General features: G+C 42.3%; 1 long non-coding RNA gene across 1 annotated transcript; it reads right to left on the reverse strand.

The window, feature by feature from the left end:
* Window positions 1–18,004: 18,004 nt before the first annotated feature.
* LOC140221989 (uncharacterized) lies at window positions 18,005–18,568 on the reverse strand. The gene is made up of 3 exons (XR_011897487.1): window positions 18,435–18,568; window positions 18,178–18,351; window positions 18,005–18,103 (listed from the first exon to the last, which is right to left on the reverse strand). It is a non-coding gene; the product is annotated as an uncharacterized lncRNA (long non-coding RNA).
* Between the last annotated feature and the right edge of the window lie 812 nt (window positions 18,569–19,380).

The raw sequence follows: 19,380 nt of genomic DNA on the forward strand, positions 1-19,380 counted from the left end.
TATGAGAAAAAAACAAGTTCTTCCAATAAATCAAGTCCAAGAACTCTCCCGATCTTTGTAGTATTAGCAACATCCAAGGAAGTACCATCAACAAATATAGTTTTTAATTCAGAGAACTCATTACCAGGTATCTGAACAAACTCCTCGAGTGATATTTCCCTTGTTTCAGGAACAATTTGAGGACCAGGCATAGACTTTTCATGTGATATATCCTCTTCTGTATATGGTCTCATGGAATAGGTACATGATCTTGGAGTCCATGTTTTAGGAACTAAGTGAGAGCCATGAAGATTATCTCTCTGAAAAAAAAACACAATTTTAGCCTTCGCATAATACAACAATGAGGACAAAATGCATTACTTATTGCCACAACTGATTGTACACTAATTTTCTTCAATGTAAAATGCACTTTCAAACAACAAACGCGACATGACTTGCAAGAAAGATAAGATTTCATGTATACAGTAATAGTATGTATACAGTATACAGATATCACCAGTAGAAATAGAAATGGAAAAAGGAAGACCTGTTATAAATCAAATGTGATGGTAACATAGTAAAAAAAGAGACAAAGTCATTGCAATTAGAGATATATTTGATTTCGCCAACCAGTAAAAAATTGTAACAAAGCATAAAATGATTCATTTTATGGTCAATGTTATGCATACCAAAAGAGCTGCATCGGTCCCGAATACAATTGTGTAAAGCTGTGGTCCAAATATAATCCGTCACCATGTGATGTAATCCCTTCCGAATCTGGCTTCATGAATGAGGTAGATGCTTCGGAAGTACTTCTTTCAGTAACAAAGTAAGAACCCTGAAGAGAGAGCACACAATTTAATCCTCAGTATAATATAACAATGAACAACACAAAATGCATTGTTTATAGCTACCATCAATTGTACTAACGCTAATATTCTTCAATGCAAAATGAATTTTTAAACAAGAACAAAGGCAACATGACTTGCAAGGAAGATAAAATTTCATGTACATGGGGAGAGTAAATTGCATTTGGCTATGTCTACAGCATACATATATCACAGATAGAAATAGAAATGGAAAAGGAAAAGATTACACGATGATAACAAAGCATTGCAGGTACAGATATATTTGATATCACCAACATAGTAAATGATTTTACCCTGGGAGAATCTGCTCAACTCCTGTTCGGGTTATTGCCCTGGTGCGGTTCGCGTGGCGTGTCAGTCAATCTGACCTATTGATTGACAAGGAAAGAAAGGTATTAAATTCCAGGGGTTTCGATTGGCTAAACTTCCGATCTACCTTGAAAAGCGTATTAGCGAATCGGCCGATTTACTGTGTAAGTGACCGGCTATAGAGCAGCCGATGACCACGTAGCGATCGTAAAGAAACTACTAGTGCAATCTAAACAACACTACGAAGCAACACTTGAAATACATCTAATCGGCTATTGTGATAAATAAAAATAATAACAAAAAAGTCGACAGTTCGTATCTCAAGCTGGATAATTGGTGATAAAACTAAAACAACAAATAAAACCTTTAGTTTTAGTTGATATCAATAACTGGTGAATAAATCTAAATGAAACAATAGCGATGCGCCCGAAGTTAAAGCTTAGATACTACTCGATAAGTGGAACTTATAGAATCGGCCGGAGATCGTGTCGATGCAGTCCTGCCAATCCGTACGAACTCGTGAAAGAAAAAATATTTTGGCAAAGTCGCTGGCTTGAAAGTAAAGTACGAGGAAAAAGTAGATTTGTTATATTGATTGGTATTGTTGTTATTTACAAGCCTCACGAGGAAGCTATTTATACCCTATTACAACCAATTTCTTAACCGACTAGAATCTATCTCTAATTTTAAACGATAACAAATATTTACAAACACAACTCGTATCGAAGTTGGTTATTATCCCCCCACGGGCCAATCTCCTTTTTTCAACTAATCTTCATCTTGGCCCACCTCAAGCCCATACCAGCCAAGCTATCCCGACCCCCAATCGGCCAGCCTCTATCAACTCCCTCTGCCAGTCGGCCGAAACACTGTAGCTTTAATCAGCCGATTCCCAACTGTAGCTTCTATTCGCCGCATCGACCCCCTTTCTTCTCCTTTGACACCGATTCCAAGCACGTGTCAAAATCTGGCATCAACACATGCCCCCCAATTTTGTAGTAAAACACAACTTTTGCTTCAAAATTTTTTCAACTCTATCTCCTTCCCCGAAGAAAATGCAACAGCAGGCGCGACGAAAGCTCCTTTCCATTCCGCAGTCTTCTCTCTGATGATTGCAATCTTTTGAACTAGGCGCCCGCAAGCAACCGCTCTTCCCAAAATTCGTGTAGACGGCGCGGTAAAAATCCCACCTTTACCCTTCTCTCGAACTGTCCTTAAATATTTGCATCCTTCGCCACTTCTTCTCCACAAACTCAGAAGCCTTCCTTCTCCGGCGAATCACCTCCCACCACATTCCGGCGCCCTTTCAGCTTCCAGCTACATCCCTCTGGCGATTCTCCCTTCATCTTCTAATCATCTCACTCTTGTTCATTCCAATGGCGATCCCATCGGCGACCATGGCCTTCATCCTAGAGGTAAATACCCCGAATTGTTTTCCTTTTTCACCTTTTTACCGTTTCACATATTTTTTTCAGATCTGTTCTTAGCTTTCTCTTTATATCTTCTTAGGACCTTAGGCATAGGATCACCATCCCTATCTCAGATGCATCCGGCCTCATCAGTCTTGGCCCCATGGGGAATCCAGATCCCACTGAATTGATCAACTTGGAAACCCACAGGATCCCCTTCAAGCAATCGCCCATGAATCTAAGCCATTGGACAGGTGCATTTAGGTCTTGGCCAAACGAAACCCCTTGCTGGAGGGAATGGTTTCAGAGAATGTCCAACTCCAAGAGAGTTCTTTGGGATGAAATGAAAATCGGCCACTGCATAAACTTGTCCTTATCTCAACTAGAGAGGAATGATTCTTTGGTCATCGCAGCGTCTTACTTCTGGTCTGACGCACTCAATGCGTTCCTCTTCAGCCACGGGCCCATGACCCCTACTTTGGCCAATGTCCTGATGCTGACCGGCCTTGACGTCTCCTCTCGTGACTCACCCTTTGATTTTCTGGTCAAGCCCACTCATCGTCTTGAAACAAAAGGAATCGGTGGGTGAAAGGGCTTCATTGAGAAAAATATGAAGACCGGACCTATCAGCGACAGAGAGTACACAACTTTTCTGATGATGTGGCTAGAGAAGCACTTCTTCTGCGGCAGAGCAGTTGGCCCTTCTTTCAGCACACAAGCCCTGGCCGAGGCCCTAGCAAGAGGCTCTACTGTCCCTTTGGGAAAACACCTGCTAGGATCAGCTTATTATATGATGCACCAGATCATTGTCAAGCTATCATTCGGAGAGCCGATTGGGAACCCTGGTGGTCCCTGGTGGTTTATCACCCTCTGGCTTAACTTATACATGAGCAAGGTCTCCAGGGAACAAGTCGAGACCAAGACGTTCCCCAATATTGAATCGGAGGATGACCCAACATCAAGATGGCATTGCACCTCCTTTGGTGAGGCAGTGTCAGCTTTTTCTAGCAGCAGATTCACCCCGACGAAAACAGCCGAGTACTTCAGATGTTTCTATATCGGCTTTAGTGAAGAAACCACAAGCTGGTATCCATATCAAAGAGACGAACCACTCTTTGAAAACCCTGATTGCTTTGACTCAACCAGTAGCTCTTTTGAGAACGAGCTTATGGACATCTTGATCGAACCCGGGATTCTGCCAGCAAACTTCTTCTCGGGAAAGGACTCCCCAACTTATGAGATCCAACTCTGAAAGTTTGTGAAAAGGTTCTTTCTCCTCCTCTTGTTGCCATTCCAGTCCAAGATCCTCCTTCACAGCAATAATTCTGGTATGAAAATCAGTGAAACAAATAGATATTCACCTTAGACTTTCCATGTTCGTTTTCTTGTCTTGGAAAAACAGAAAAGCTACCAACATCAGGTCCATAAAGCCCAAACTTCATGTGTGCACCTTTATCCTCCTGAACCTTTTCATTGCTACCATTTAAAATACCAGATATATACCGTAAAACCTTTTTGAGGACTGGATGTCCTGTTTCAGCAATTGGAACTCTCCAATCATCTTTAAGGGGAGGATGACTTGTCAATACAACTTTCAAAGCTTGTCTCACTTTCTTTAGCGCGAAGTGGCGTATCCTATAAATTCCAGAAAATAATCCAGCTCTAGCCAATGAGGATCTCAGCGCCAGGGTAATCAATACACAGTCCCAGAAGTCATGAAGTCGACGTCGGAAGCCATCCAGTTAAGGTGGGGTACACACTGAAGGACTGCGGGGAGGGTTTAACAGCGTACTGGAGAAATGGGTAAAAAATGCTAGCAGACCAAACTCTTTTATTCTAAATAGCTCAACAATCCTACAAATGTAATTGACGAAGATTTTACCTCTTCACACAACTTTTCATAGTACGGTGAGCGAATTTCCGCACGGACTCCATCAATGACAAATATAATACTCGAGTCAAAGTTTCCGTTCCAACTTAACGCTGCATTATGAGAAAAAAACAAGTTCTTCCAATAAATCAAGTCCAAGAACTCTCCCGATCTTTGTAGTATTAGCAACATCCAAGGAAGTACCATCAACAAATATAGTTTTTAATTCAGAGAACTCATTACCAGGTATCTGAACAAACTCCTCGAGTGATATTTCCCTTGTTTCAGGAACAATTTGAGGACCAGGCATAGACTTTTCATGTGATATATCCTCTTCTGTATATGGTCTCATGGAATAGGTACATGATCTTGGAGTCCATGTTTTAGGAACTAAGTGAGAGCCATGAAGATTATCTCTCTGAAAAAAAAACACAATTTTAGCCTTCGCATAATACAACAATGAGGACAAAATGCATTACTTATTGCCACAACTGATTGTACACTAATTTTCTTCAATGTAAAATGCACTTTCAAACAACAAACGCGACATGACTTGCAAGAAAGATAAGATTTCATGTATACAGTAATAGTATGTATACAGTATACAGATATCACCAGTAGAAATAGAAATGGAAAAAGGAAGACCTGTTATAAATCAAATGTGATGGTAACATAGTAAAAAAAGAGACAAAGTCATTGCAATTAGAGATATATTTGATTTCGCCAACCAGTAAAAAATTGTAACAAAGCATAAAATGATTCATTTTATGGTCAATGTTATGCATACCAAAAGAGCTGCATCGGTCCCGAATACAATTGTGTAAAGCTGTGGTCCAAATATAATCCGTCACCATGTGATGTAATCCCTTCCGAATCTGGCTTCATGAATGAGGTAGATGCTTCGGAAGTACTTCTTTCAGTAACAAAGTAAGAACCCTGAAGAGAGAGCACACAATTTAATCCTCAGTATAATATAACAATGAACAACACAAAATGCATTGTTTATAGCTACCATCAATTGTACTAACGCTAATATTCTTCAATGCAAAATGAATTTTTAAACAAGAACAAAGGCAACATGACTTGCAAGGAAGATAAAATTTCATGTACATGGGGAGAGTAAATTGCATTTGGCTATGTCTACAGCATACATATATCACAGATAGAAATAGAAATGGAAAAGGAAAAGATTACACGATGATAACAAAGCATTGCAGGTACAGATATATTTGATATCACCAACATAGTAAATGATTTTACCCTGGGAGAATCTGCTCAACTCCTGTTCGGGTTATTGCCCTGGTGCGGTTCGCGTGGCGTGTCAGTCAATCTGACCTATTGATTGACAAGGAAAGAAAGGTATTAAATTCCAGGGGTTTCGATTGGCTAAACTTCCGATCTACCTTGAAAAGCGTATTAGCGAATCGGCCGATTTACTGTGTAAGTGACCGGCTATAGAGCAGCCGATGACCACGTAGCGATCGTAAAGAAACTACTAGTGCAATCTAAACAACACTACGAAGCAACACTTGAAATACATCTAATCGGCTATTGTGATAAATAAAAATAATAACAAAAAAGTCGACAGTTCGTATCTCAAGCTGGATAATTGGTGATAAAACTAAAACAACAAATAAAACCTTTAGTTTTAGTTGATATCAATAACTGGTGAATAAATCTAAATGAAACAATAGCGATGCGCCCGAAGTTAAAGCTTAGATACTACTCGATAAGTGGAACTTATAGAATCGGCCGGAGATCGTGTCGATGCAGTCCTGCCAATCCGTACGAACTCGTGAAAGAAAAAATATTTTGGCAAAGTCGCTGGCTTGAAAGTAAAGTACGAGGAAAAAGTAGATTTGTTATATTGATTGGTATTGTTGTTATTTACAAGCCTCACGAGGAAGCTATTTATACCCTATTACAACCAATTTCTTAACCGACTAGAATCTATCTCTAATTTTAAACGATAACAAATATTTACAAACACAACTCGTATCGAAGTTGGTTATTATCCCCCCACGGGCCAATCTCCTTTTTTCAACTAATCTTCATCTTGGCCCACCTCAAGCCCATACCAGCCAAGCTATCCCGACCCCCAATCGGCCAGCCTCTATCAACTCCCTCTGCCAGTCGGCCGAAACACTGTAGCTTTAATCAGCCGATTCCCAACTGTAGCTTCTATTCGCCGCATCGACCCCCTTTCTTCTCCTTTGACACCGATTCCAAGCACGTGTCAAAATCTGGCATCAACACATGCCCCCCAATTTTGTAGTAAAACACAACTTTTGCTTCAAAATTTTTTCAACTCTATCTCCTTCCCCGAAGAAAATGCAACAGCAGGCGCGACGAAAGCTCCTTTCCATTCCGTAGTCTTCTCTCTGATGATTGCAATCTTTTGAACTAGGCGCCCGCAAGCAACCGCTCTTCCCAAAATTCGTGTAGACGGCGCGGTAAAAATCCCACCTTTACCCTTCTCTCGAACTGTCCTTAAATATTTGCATCCTTCGCCACTTCTTCTCCACAAACTCAGAAGCCTTCCTTCTCCGGCGAATCACCTCCCACCACATTCCGGCGCCCTTTCAGCTTCCAGCTACATCCCTCTGGCGATTCTCCCTTCATCTTCTAATCATCTCACTCTTGTTCATTCCAATGGCGATCCCATCGGCGACCATGGCCTTCATCCTAGAGGTAAATACCCCGAATTGTTTTCCTTTTTCACCTTTTTACCGTTTCACATATTTTTTTCAGATCTGTTCTTAGCTTTCTCTTTATATCTTCTTAGGACCTTAGGCATAGGATCACCATCCCTATCTCAGATGCATCCGGCCTCATCAGTCTTGGCCCCATGGGGAATCCAGATCCCACTGAATTGATCAACTTGGAAACCCACAGGATCCCCTTCAAGCAATCGCCCATGAATCTAAGCCATTGGACAGGTGCATTTAGGTCTTGGCCAAACGAAACCCCTTGCTGGAGGGAATGGTTTCAGAGAATGTCCAACTCCAAGAGAGTTCTTTGGGATGAAATGAAAATCGGCCACTGCATAAACTTGTCCTTATCTCAACTAGAGAGGAATGATTCTTTGGTCATCGCAGCGTCTTACTTCTGGTCTGACGCACTCAATGCGTTCCTCTTCAGCCACGGGCCCATGACCCCTACTTTGGCCAATGTCCTGATGCTGACCGGCCTTGACGTCTCCTCTCGTGACTCACCCTTTGATTTTCTGGTCAAGCCCACTCATCGTCTTGAAACAAAAGGAATCGGTGGGTGAAAGGGCTTCATTGAGAAAAATATGAAGACCGGACCTATCAGCGACAGAGAGTACACAACTTTTCTGATGATGTGGCTAGAGAAGCACTTCTTCTGCGGCAGAGCAGTTGGCCCTTCTTTCAGCACACAAGCCCTGGCCGAGGCCCTAGCAAGAGGCTCTACTGTCCCTTTGGGAAAACACCTGCTAGGATCAGCTTATTATATGATGCACCAGATCATTGTCAAGCTATCATTCGGAGAGCCGATTGGGAACCCTGGTGGTCCCTGGTGGTTTATCACCCTCTGGCTTAACTTATACATGAGCAAGGTCTCCAGGGAACAAGTCGAGACCAAGACGTTCCCCAATATTGAATCGGAGGATGACCCAACATCAAGATGGCATTGCACCTCCTTTGGTGAGGCAGTGTCAGCTTTTTCTAGCAGCAGATTCACCCCGACGAAAACAGCCGAGTACTTCAGATGTTTCTATATCGGCTTTAGTGAAGAAACCACAAGCTGGTATCCATATCAAAGAGACGAACCACTCTTTGAAAACCCTGATTGCTTTGACTCAACCAGTAGCTCTTTTGAGAACGAGCTTATGGACATCTTGATCGAACCCGGGATTCTGCCAGCAAACTTCTTCTCGGGAAAGGACTCCCCAACTTATGAGATCCAACTCTGAAAGTTTGTGAAAAGGTTCTTTCTCCTCCTCTTGTTGCCATTCCAGTCCAACAATAATTCTGGTATGAAAATCAGTGAAACAAATAGATATTCACCTTAGACTTTCCATGTTCGTTTTCTTGTCTTGGAAAAACAGAAAAGCTACCAACATCAGGTCCATAAAGCCCAAACTTCATGTGTGCACCTTTATCCTCCTGAACCTTTTCATTGCTACCATTTAAAATACCAGATATATACCGTAAAACCTTTTTGAGGACTGGATGTCCTGTTTCAGCAATTGGAACTCTCCAATCATCTTTAAGGGGAGGATGACTTGTCAATACAACTTTCAAAGCTTGTCTCACTTTCTTTAGCGCGAAGTGGCGTATCCTATAAATTCCAGAAAATAATCCAGCTCTAGCCAATGAGGATCTCAGCGCCAGGGTAATCAATACACAGTCCCAGAAGTCATGAAGTCGACGTCGGAAGCCATCCAGTTAAGGTGGGGTACACACTGAAGGACTGCGGGGAGGGTTTAACAGCGTACTGGAGAAATGGGTAAAAAATGCTAGCAGACCAAACTCTTTTATTCTAAATAGCTCAACAATCCTACAAATGTAATTGACGAAGATTTTACCTCTTCACACAACTTTTCATAGTACGGTGAGCGAATTTCCGCACGGACTCCATCAATGACAAATATAATACTCGAGTCAAAGTTTCCGTTCCAACTTAACGCTGCATTATGAGAAAAAAACAAGTTCTTCCAATAAATCAAGTCCAAGAACTCTCCCGATCTTTGTAGTATTAGCAACATCCAAGGAAGTACCATCAACAAATATAGTTTTTAATTCAGAGAACTCATTACCAGGTATCTGAACAAACTCCTCGAGTGATATTTCCCTTGTTTCAGGAACAATTTGAGGACCAGGCATAGACTTTTCATGTGATATATCCTCTTCTGTATATGGTCTCATGGAATAGGTACATGATCTTGGAGTCCATGTTTTAGGAACTAAGTGAGAGCCATGAAGATTATCTCTCTGAAAAAAAAACACAATTTTAGCCTTCGCATAATACAACAATGAGGACAAAATGCATTACTTATTGCCACAACTGATTGTACACTAATTTTCTTCAATGTAAAATGCACTTTCAAACAACAAACGCGACATGACTTGCAAGAAAGATAAGATTTCATGTATACAGTAATAGTATGTATACAGTATACAGATATCACCAGTAGAAATAGAAATGGAAAAAGGAAGACCTGTTATAAATCAAATGTGATGGTAACATAGTAAAAAAAGAGACAAAGTCATTGCAATTAGAGATATATTTGATTTCGCCAACCAGTAAAAAATTGTAACAAAGCATAAAATGATTCATTTTATGGTCAATGTTATGCATACCAAAAGAGCTGCATCGGTCCCGAATACAATTGTGTAAAGCTGTGGTCCAAATATAATCCGTCACCATGTGATGTAATCCCTTCCGAATCTGGCTTCATGAATGAGGTAGATGCTTCGGAAGTACTTCTTTCAGTAACAAAGTAAGAACCCTGAAGAGAGAGCACACAATTTAATCCTCAGTATAATATAACAATGAACAACACAAAATGCATTGTTTATAGCTACCATCAATTGTACTAACGCTAATATTCTTCAATGCAAAATGAATTTTTAAACAAGAACAAAGGCAACATGACTTGCAAGGAAGATAAAATTTCATGTACATGGGGAGAGTAAATTGCATTTGGCTATGTCTACAGCATACATATATCACAGATAGAAATAGAAATGGAAAAGGAAAAGATTACACGATGATAACAAAGCATTGCAGGTACAGATATATTTGATATCACCAACATAGTAAATGATTTTACCCTGGGAGAATCTGCTCAACTCCTGTTCGGGTTATTGCCCTGGTGCGGTTCGCGTGGCGTGTCAGTCAATCTGACCTATTGATTGACAAGGAAAGAAAGGTATTAAATTCCAGGGGTTTCGATTGGCTAAACTTCCGATCTACCTTGAAAAGCGTATTTGCGAATCGGCCGATTTACTGTGTAAGTGACCGGCTATAGAGCAGCCGATGACCACGTAGCGATCGTAAAGAAACTACTAGTGCAATCTAAACAACACTACGAAGCAACACTTGAAATACATCTAATCGGCTATTGTGATAAATAAAAATAATAACAAAAAAGTCGACAGTTCGTATCTCAAGCTGGATAATTGGTGATAAAACTAAAACAACAAATAAAACCTTTAGTTTTAGTTGATATCAATAACTGGTGAATAAATCTAAATGAAACAATAGCGATGCGCCCGAAGTTAAAGCTTAGATACTACTCGATAAGTGGAACTTATAGAATCGGCCGGAGATCGTGTCGATGCAGTCCTGCCAATCCGTACGAACTCGTGAAAGAAAAAATATTTTGGCAAAGTCGCTGGCTTGAAAGTAAAGTACGAGGAAAAAGTAGATTTGTTATATTGATTGGTATTGTTGTTATTTACAAGCCTCACGAGGAAGCTATTTATACCCTATTACAACCAATTTCTTAACCGACTAGAATCTATCTCTAATTTTAAACGATAACAAATATTTACAAACACAACTCGTATCGAAGTTGGTTATTATCCCCCCACGGGCCAATCTCCTTTTTTCAACTAATCTTCATCTTGGCCCACCTCAAGCCCATACCAGCCAAGCTATCCCGACCCCCAATCGGCCAGCCTCTATCAACTCCCTCTGCCAGTCGGCCGAAACACTGTAGCTTTAATCAGCCGATTCCCAACTGTAGCTTCTATTCGCCGCATCGACCCCCTTTCTTCTCCTTTGACACCGATTCCAAGCACGTGTCAAAATCTGGCATCAACACATGCCCCCCAATTTTGTAGTAAAACACAACTTTTGCTTCAAAATTTTTTCAACTCTATCTCCTTCCCCGAAGAAAATGCAACAGCAGGCGCGACGAAAGCTCCTTTCCATTCCGCAGTCTTCTCTCTGATGATTGCAATCTTTTGAACTAGGCGCCCGCAAGCAACCGCTCTTCCCAAAATTCGTGTAGACGGCGCGGTAAAAATCCCACCTTTACCCTTCTCTCGAACTGTCCTTAAATATTTGCATCCTTCGCCACTTCTTCTCCACAAACTCAGAAGCCTTCCTTCTCCGGCGAATCACCTCCCACCACATTCCGGCGCCCTTTCAGCTTCCAGCTACATCCCTCTGGCGATTCTCCCTTCATCTTCTAATCATCTCACTCTTGTTCATTCCAATGGCGATCCCATCGGCGACCATGGCCTTCATCCTAGAGGTAAATACCCCGAATTGTTTTCCTTTTTCACCTTTTTACCGTTTCACATATTTTTTTCAGATCTGTTCTTAGCTTTCTCTTTATATCTTCTTAGGACCTTAGGCATAGGATCACCATCCCTATCTCAGATGCATCCGGCCTCATCAGTCTTGGCCCCATGGGGAATCCAGATCCCACTGAATTGATCAACTTGGAAACCCACAGGATCCCCTTCAAGCAATCGCCCATGAATCTAAGCCATTGGACAGGTGCATTTAGGTCTTGGCCAAACGAAACCCCTTGCTGGAGGGAATGGTTTCAGAGAATGTCCAACTCCAAGAGAGTTCTTTGGGATGAAATGAAAATCGGCCACTGCATAAACTTGTCCTTATCTCAACTAGAGAGGAATGATTCTTTGGTCATCGCAGCGTCTTACTTCTGGTCTGACGCACTCAATGCGTTCCTCTTCAGCCACGGGCCCATGACCCCTACTTTGGCCAATGTCCTGATGCTGACCGGCCTTGACGTCTCCTCTCGTGACTCACCCTTTGATTTTCTGGTCAAGCCCACTCATCGTCTTGAAACAAAAGGAATCGGTGGGTGAAAGGGCTTCATTGAGAAAAATATGAAGACCGGACCTATCAGCGACAGAGAGTACACAACTTTTCTGATGATGTGGCTAGAGAAGCACTTCTTCTGCGGCAGAGCAGTTGGCCCTTCTTTCAGCACACAAGCCCTGGCCGAGGCCCTAGCAAGAGGCTCTACTGTCCCTTTGGGAAAACACCTGCTAGGATCAGCTTATTATATGATGCACCAGATCATTGTCAAGCTATCATTCGGAGAGCCGATTGGGAACCCTGGTGGTCCCTGGTGGTTTATCACCCTCTGGCTTAACTTATACATGAGCAAGGTCTCCAGGGAACAAGTCGAGACCAAGACGTTCCCCAATATTGAATCGGAGGATGACCCAACATCAAGATGGCATTGCACCTCCTTTGGTGAGGCAGTGTCAGCTTTTTCTAGCAGCAGATTCACCCCGACGAAAACAGCCGAGTACTTCAGATGTTTCTATATCGGCTTTAGTGAAGAAACCACAAGCTGGTATCCATATCAAAGAGACGAACCACTCTTTGAAAACCCTGATTGCTTTGACTCAACCAGTAGCTCTTTTGAGAACGAGCTTATGGACATCTTGATCGAACCCGGGATTCTGCCAGCAAACTTCTTCTCGGGAAAGGACTCCCCAACTTATGAGATCCAACTCTGAAAGTTTGTGAAAAGGTTCTTTCTCCTCCTCTTGTTGCCATTCCAGTCCAAGATCCTCCTTCACAGCAATAATTCTGGTATGAAAATCAGTGAAACAAATAGATATTCACCTTAGACTTTCCATGTTCGTTTTCTTGTCTTGGAAAAACAGAAAAGCTACCAACATCAGGTCCATAAAGCCCAAACTTCATGTGTGCACCTTTATCCTCCTGAACCTTTTCATTGCTACCATTTAAAATACCAGATATATACCGTAAAACCTTTTTGAGGACTGGATGTCCTGTTTCAGCAATTGGAACTCTCCAATCATCTTTAAGGGGAGGATGACTTGTCAATACAACTTTCAAAGCTTGTCTCACTTTCTTTAGCGCGAAGTGGCGTATCCTATAAATTCCAGAAAATAATCCAGCTCTAGCCAATGAGGATCTCAGCGCCAGGGTAATCAATACACAGTCCCAGAAGTCATGAAGTCGACGTCGGAAGCCATCCAGTTAAGGTGGGGTACACACTGAAGGACTGCGGGGAGGGTTTAACAGCGTACTGGAGAAATGGGTAAAAAATGCTAGCAGACCAAACTCTTTTATTCTAAATAGCTCAACAATCCTACAAATGTAATTGACGAAGATTTTACCTCTTCACACAACTTTTCATAGTACGGTGAGCGAATTTCCGCACGGACTCCATCAATGACAAATATAATACTCGAGTCAAAGTTTCCGTTCCAACTTAACGCTGCATTATGAGAAAAAAACAAGTTCTTCCAATAAATCAAGTCCAAGAACTCTCCCGATCTTTGTAGTATTAGCAACATCCAAGGAAGTACCATCAACAAATATAGTTTTTAATTCAGAGAACTCATTACCAGGTATCTGAACAAACTCCTCGAGTGATATTTCCCTTGTTTCAGGAACAATTTGAGGACCAGGCATAGACTTTTCATGTGATATATCCTCTTCTGTATATGGTCTCATGGAATAGGTACATGATCTTGGAGTCCATGTTTTAGGAACTAAGTGAGAGCCATGAAGATTATCTCTCTGAAAAAAAAACACAATTTTAGCCTTCGCATAATACAACAATGAGGACAAAATGCATTACTTATTGCCACAACTGATTGTACACTAATTTTCTTCAATGTAAAATGCACTTTCAAACAACAAACGCGACATGACTTGCAAGAAAGATAAGATTTCATGTATACAGTAATAGTATGTATACAGTATACAGATATCACCAGTAGAAATAGAAATGGAAAAAGGAAGACCTGTTATAAATCAAATGTGATGGTAACATAGTAAAAAAAGAGACAAAGTCATTGCAATTAGAGATATATTTGATTTCGCCAACCAGTAAAAAATTGTAACAAAGCATAAAATGATTCATTTTATGGTCAATGTTATGCATACCAAAAGAGCTGCATCGGTCCCGAATACAATTGTGTAAAGCTGTGGTCCAAATATAATCCGTCACCATGTGATGTAATCCCTTCCGAATCTGGCTTCATGAATGAGGTAGATGCTTCGGAAGTACTTCTTTCAGTAACAAAGTAAGAACCCTGAAGAGAGAGCACACAATTTAATCCTCAGTATAATATAACAATGAACAACACAAAATGCATTGTTTATAGCTACCATCAATTGTACTAACGCTAATATTCTTCAATGCAAAATGAATTTTTAAACAAGAACAAAGGCAACATGACTTGCAAGGAAGATAAAATTTCATGTACATGGGGAGAGTAAATTGCATTTGGCTATGTCTACAGCATACATATATCACAGATAGAAATAGAAATGGAAAAGGAAAAGATTACACGATGATAACAAAGCATTGCAGGTACAGATATATTTGATATCACCAACATAGTAAATGATTTTTTTTTTGTCCACGTTATACATACCGAAGGAGCTGCATCAAGCCCCATATAAATTGATGTGAAGTTGCTGTCCGAATATACTCCGTCACCGTTGACCTAACAAACCACAGCTAAGAATGGTCACAAGGTAATTTCAATCACACAAAGAAATTATGAAAAATACAGAATAGCATACCTCATGAAGCGTCAGCCAAACTGCACTAGTTCTTAAATAATTTGAATCAATGACTAAAGAAAGTAATACTCCATTGATCTGCATAAGATCAAAACGGGTCAAAAAGGAAAAAATAGAAGGCACCTAAACATAGCTCCTAAAGTAATAAAATACAGCAAACGTTGAGTTTTCACCTTAACTATAGTATTTTAATGATTGTTCCAGTACAGAATGCATGGAACATCTTCAACGAGGTCTTCTTGTAGGGAAACCAAGCTGTAGCATTGGCACATGGTTATTTAAAATATTAACCAGTGGCAAACAACAAATAGACTGAATTAGAAAATTTGCACTAACGACATAATCAATGCTCATGATAAACTTGCTTACCCCAGCAGCAATCCAACCATGTCGAAGATTGAGATCTAAGCAATCAAGGAGCAACCACTCCGGTGTCATCGTAAAACCATCTGTTCTGCAATGTCAAAATTGCAAATATCAGAACGCCAGCAGCCAACGCGAACAACAAAGCAAAGAGACAGAACCAATATGGAAATCTAGAACTACAATCACCTGGTGAAGACAACGTCCACATCAAACCCTGTGGCCAGTGTCTGCGCCACATCCCATATCTTTCTTTGTATTTCAGAACAATGGGCCTATTGAAAAAAATATATCCACAACCTTAGGCTGAAGGCCATGAATGCAACCAAAATCGAGTTTGCAAGAGTTGCGAACCTGCATTTTCATACTTTCTTTAAGAAAAGAGACAACAAGGTTAAGTAGATATTCCATTGACACCACAGTTTCATGTGGTTCAAAAAAGATGTCCTCCTTGAGCAGTAGAACATTGCCTGTGGTAAAAAACAGAATAAATCCAAATCATGAGGAAATAAAATACAAAAATTGAAAGTAAAGCCAATTTCACTTACAGACTGCAATAAGGGCGCATGGGCCATCATTTATCTGGTGGTTAACATGGGTAGATCGTCCAAAAAAATCAATAGGCCTTATATTCAGACACGCATGCCCTGCGAGAAACAGGTTTGAGGGGCAACATTTTCCAACAATACATCAAATCATTCTAGCAATTTTGCGCTAACAGATATATTTGCTTTCAACTCGATATTCCCATCATCTTTCTCCTCGGTCTTCTCATCATCTCTGTCCTCATTGCTATCCTCCTCTCGGTTAGCATAGTATAATCACATGCAACATATAAAGATCAACTAACATACCTGTGTTAACCTTTCCCGCACCGCATCGGTTTCAGTACTGAACAAGGACAAATCGTTCAGCAACACATATATTTTGTCTTCAAACTATACAATAAAAGGAATATATCAGGAGGAAAGGTTCACTCACTTTAATAAGGGAAGGGTCACTATCTCTGAACAAATCAATAGCTCACCTTAGATATTGTAATTAATTTTTCATTCTAAATCAGGACAGCTGGCTGTCTCGCTTTGAGGTGATCGTGTAATGAAAAGAATCTGCACCCAGTGACATATACCGAGTTTTAGAAGCAACAAAAAAAGTAACACTTGAACGTATATAAACTTCCATTTACCCATATGGGATTAGCTGACACTACGGGAACCATACAATTTGCCGAGTGCCACAGGCACTCGGCGAAGACACAAAAACACTCGGCAAAGGCTTTGCCGAGTGTAACACTCGGCAAACAGCACACGGCAAATTTTGTGTCGGCAAAGACTAGTTTGCCGAGTGTCAAAACGCGAGCACTCGGCAAACATTTTGCCGACGCCCAAAAAGCACTCGGCGAAAAGATGTACTCGGCGAAATACGCGCTGACGGCGTCGGGGGTAACGGCGGATTTGCTGAGTGCCAGACGGGAAGCACTCGGCAAACACCCCCTGTTTGCCGAGTGTCACGGAGTGGGCACTCGGCAAAGCCGGCGTGTTTGCCGAGTGTCTTTGCCCCTGACACTCGGCAAACAGGGGGTGTTTGCCGAGTGCCTTGTCCCTGGCACTCGGCAAACAACCTGCGCATGAACCTGGGAAATGCACGTTTGCCGAGTGTCAAAGCCAAAACACTCGGCAAAGGCCCCTCTTTGCCGAGTGTTACACTCGGCAAAGTGCCCAGAACCCCCCTTTTTTCCCGTTTTGCCACGTATAACGGACCCCTCTCAATTCACAATACACATCATCACAGGCATTTGTAATAAACAATCACATGCATAATTCACAACCACCATTAGAAACATTATTCATAAACACCACAGGCATAATTCAACATAAGCACCAAACAATCCATAAATCCAAGTTCAAGTCACAATTTAGTTTCAACCAAGTTCACAACCAAGTCTAGTTCCGTGGAGGCCAAGGAGACCACTGCGACAAATCTTGATCTTCATTATTCGAAGCCGCCGATTGATTCTGCATATAGGATAGGACATTCTGAGCTAACATCTAAAGTTGTCAAAATTAAAGTATTGAATCTAAAGCACAATGTGTCAAGTGACTCACAGGAGTAGTCGTGGGTGGCTGAGGCAGAGGGAACATCATCGGCGGTGGCGGAGGCAAAGACTGACCCATGCTCAAAGCAAAATTCTGCATGTACTGGAACATCTGCTCCATCCTAATCCAATTTTCTTCCTCCATCCTCCGCCGCATGTCCTCCATCTGCGCCGCCATCTCCTCTTGTTTCTTCCTTGCTTCTTCCACCTGGGCCTACAATATTTCATTGCAATGTTATAATGCAAAGCTAAAGTATAACAACAAACGAACGATGAATGGAAGAGAAAGAACCTGGAGAGCCTCCATCTGGAACTGTGCAGTGGTGGGTCGTGGCCGTATCGCCGGGCTCGAGTCCGTGCTCCTAGCTCGGATCTGGGAGAGAGTGGGAGTAGAGGCCGTGTCGATTATACTGTCGCCAATCCAATATCGGCCATGCTTCTTGCCTCCTCCCACCCTCATCACAATTTCTCCATCAATGTCCTCGGAGCTCCGATCGAAGTCTGGCCCGTAAACCTCCCTAGCCATCTTTGTATACTCGCTGACGCGGCTGTGTATGCTAGGGTGGCTGTACGCCTCGGACGGGTCGTCTGGGTTGAAATCGATATCGGCCGTCGCCTTGCCCTTTTTGGAGAGGACCCATGCCTTGAGCTGGGAGCAAGGTCGGCCATCATGTGACGCCGACTGCGGTAAAAAATACAAAATGATTAAGAATTATGTAGAACTGAACGTTAGAATAAAGAATTGAAGTTGCGTACCCATTTTTCTCTATATTCATCAAGGCTTAGGCTGCCTTGATGGTGTGGTGCAGTCGGCATCTGCAAACGCCGCTGCCGGCAAGCAAGGTGGTTCTCCAACCACCCGGGCTCCAACCACACGTCGACCATCCTCTCCCAGCACGGCATATGCGCACGACACCACCACGGAGGCACCTACATCATCAAGCGTGTGACATATGAAAAAGAAAATGAGTCTAATTAATCTTAAATAGTAAGTATCAATGTTCTTTACTTACCCTCATGAATTGGTCCTTAGTCAGGTTCATTGTTCTTGCCTCCTCTTTTCTAACCTTCATCTGTCTGTATTGAGCGTGGAATTCGATGATGGCCTGGATGCGCGCCTCGTAATGCATGTCCTTCATGAGCTTCTTGGCGGCTACATCACAGACGACCTTCGCCTTGGCCTCGAATCCCTCCTGGCATCTATAGAAATCCTGCATATAGACGCGTATACAGTTATTATTTCAAGAATGTCGAAAGTAGGTAATGTATTGAGCAATTTAGTGCGATGAGTACTTACCCACAGCTCGGCCTTGACCCGCTCCGCTATGTTGGGGAATCTCCTCTGTTGACGATCAGGGACGTCGGGGGCGGCGACGTAGTGGTCCCACGTGTAGGCCGGCTGCTGCTGTCCGGCTTACACCACCAAGCCAGGGAAGTGAACCCTGCACAAAAGGCCAAGGATCCCGTTGGCCTTACGGTTGTGGTCACCCCCACTGAGCTTAATCCAACTCCTGCACAAGTCATTAATATAAATTATTAGTTTTTGTAACTTTCAACATAAGAACATTATTAAGAATATTTAAAGTTACTTACTTGGTCCCAACCGATTTAATCAGCGGGCGTAAATGCTCAGGTATCGGCCGCTTCGGGAGGGATGAGGGACCTCGCAACCATATCTTGGACTGGGCATCCCCTGCCTCCCCATCCCCCTCCTGCTCCTGCTGCTCCTCCTCCTTCGCCTCCTCCGCCTCGTCGTCCCCAGAGGCGTGTACGGAAGGTACCTCCTCCTCCTCCTCCTCCTCCTCCTCCACCTCAGGTTGAGGCGACGGGGGCCTCGCCGCTTTACCCTTCCCTCGAGGCCTTTGGACCACCTCCTCCTCCTCCTCCTCCTCCTCCTCAACCCTACGTCGAGGCCTGCCTCGACGCCTCCCTCAACCGCTCCCTGAACGTGACCCTGAC

The sequence above is a fragment of the Setaria viridis genome, chromosome 2 (genome assembly GCF_005286985.2).
Source record: "Setaria viridis chromosome 2, Setaria_viridis_v4.0, whole genome shotgun sequence".
Taxonomy (NCBI): Eukaryota; Viridiplantae; Streptophyta; class Magnoliopsida; order Poales; family Poaceae; genus Setaria; species Setaria viridis.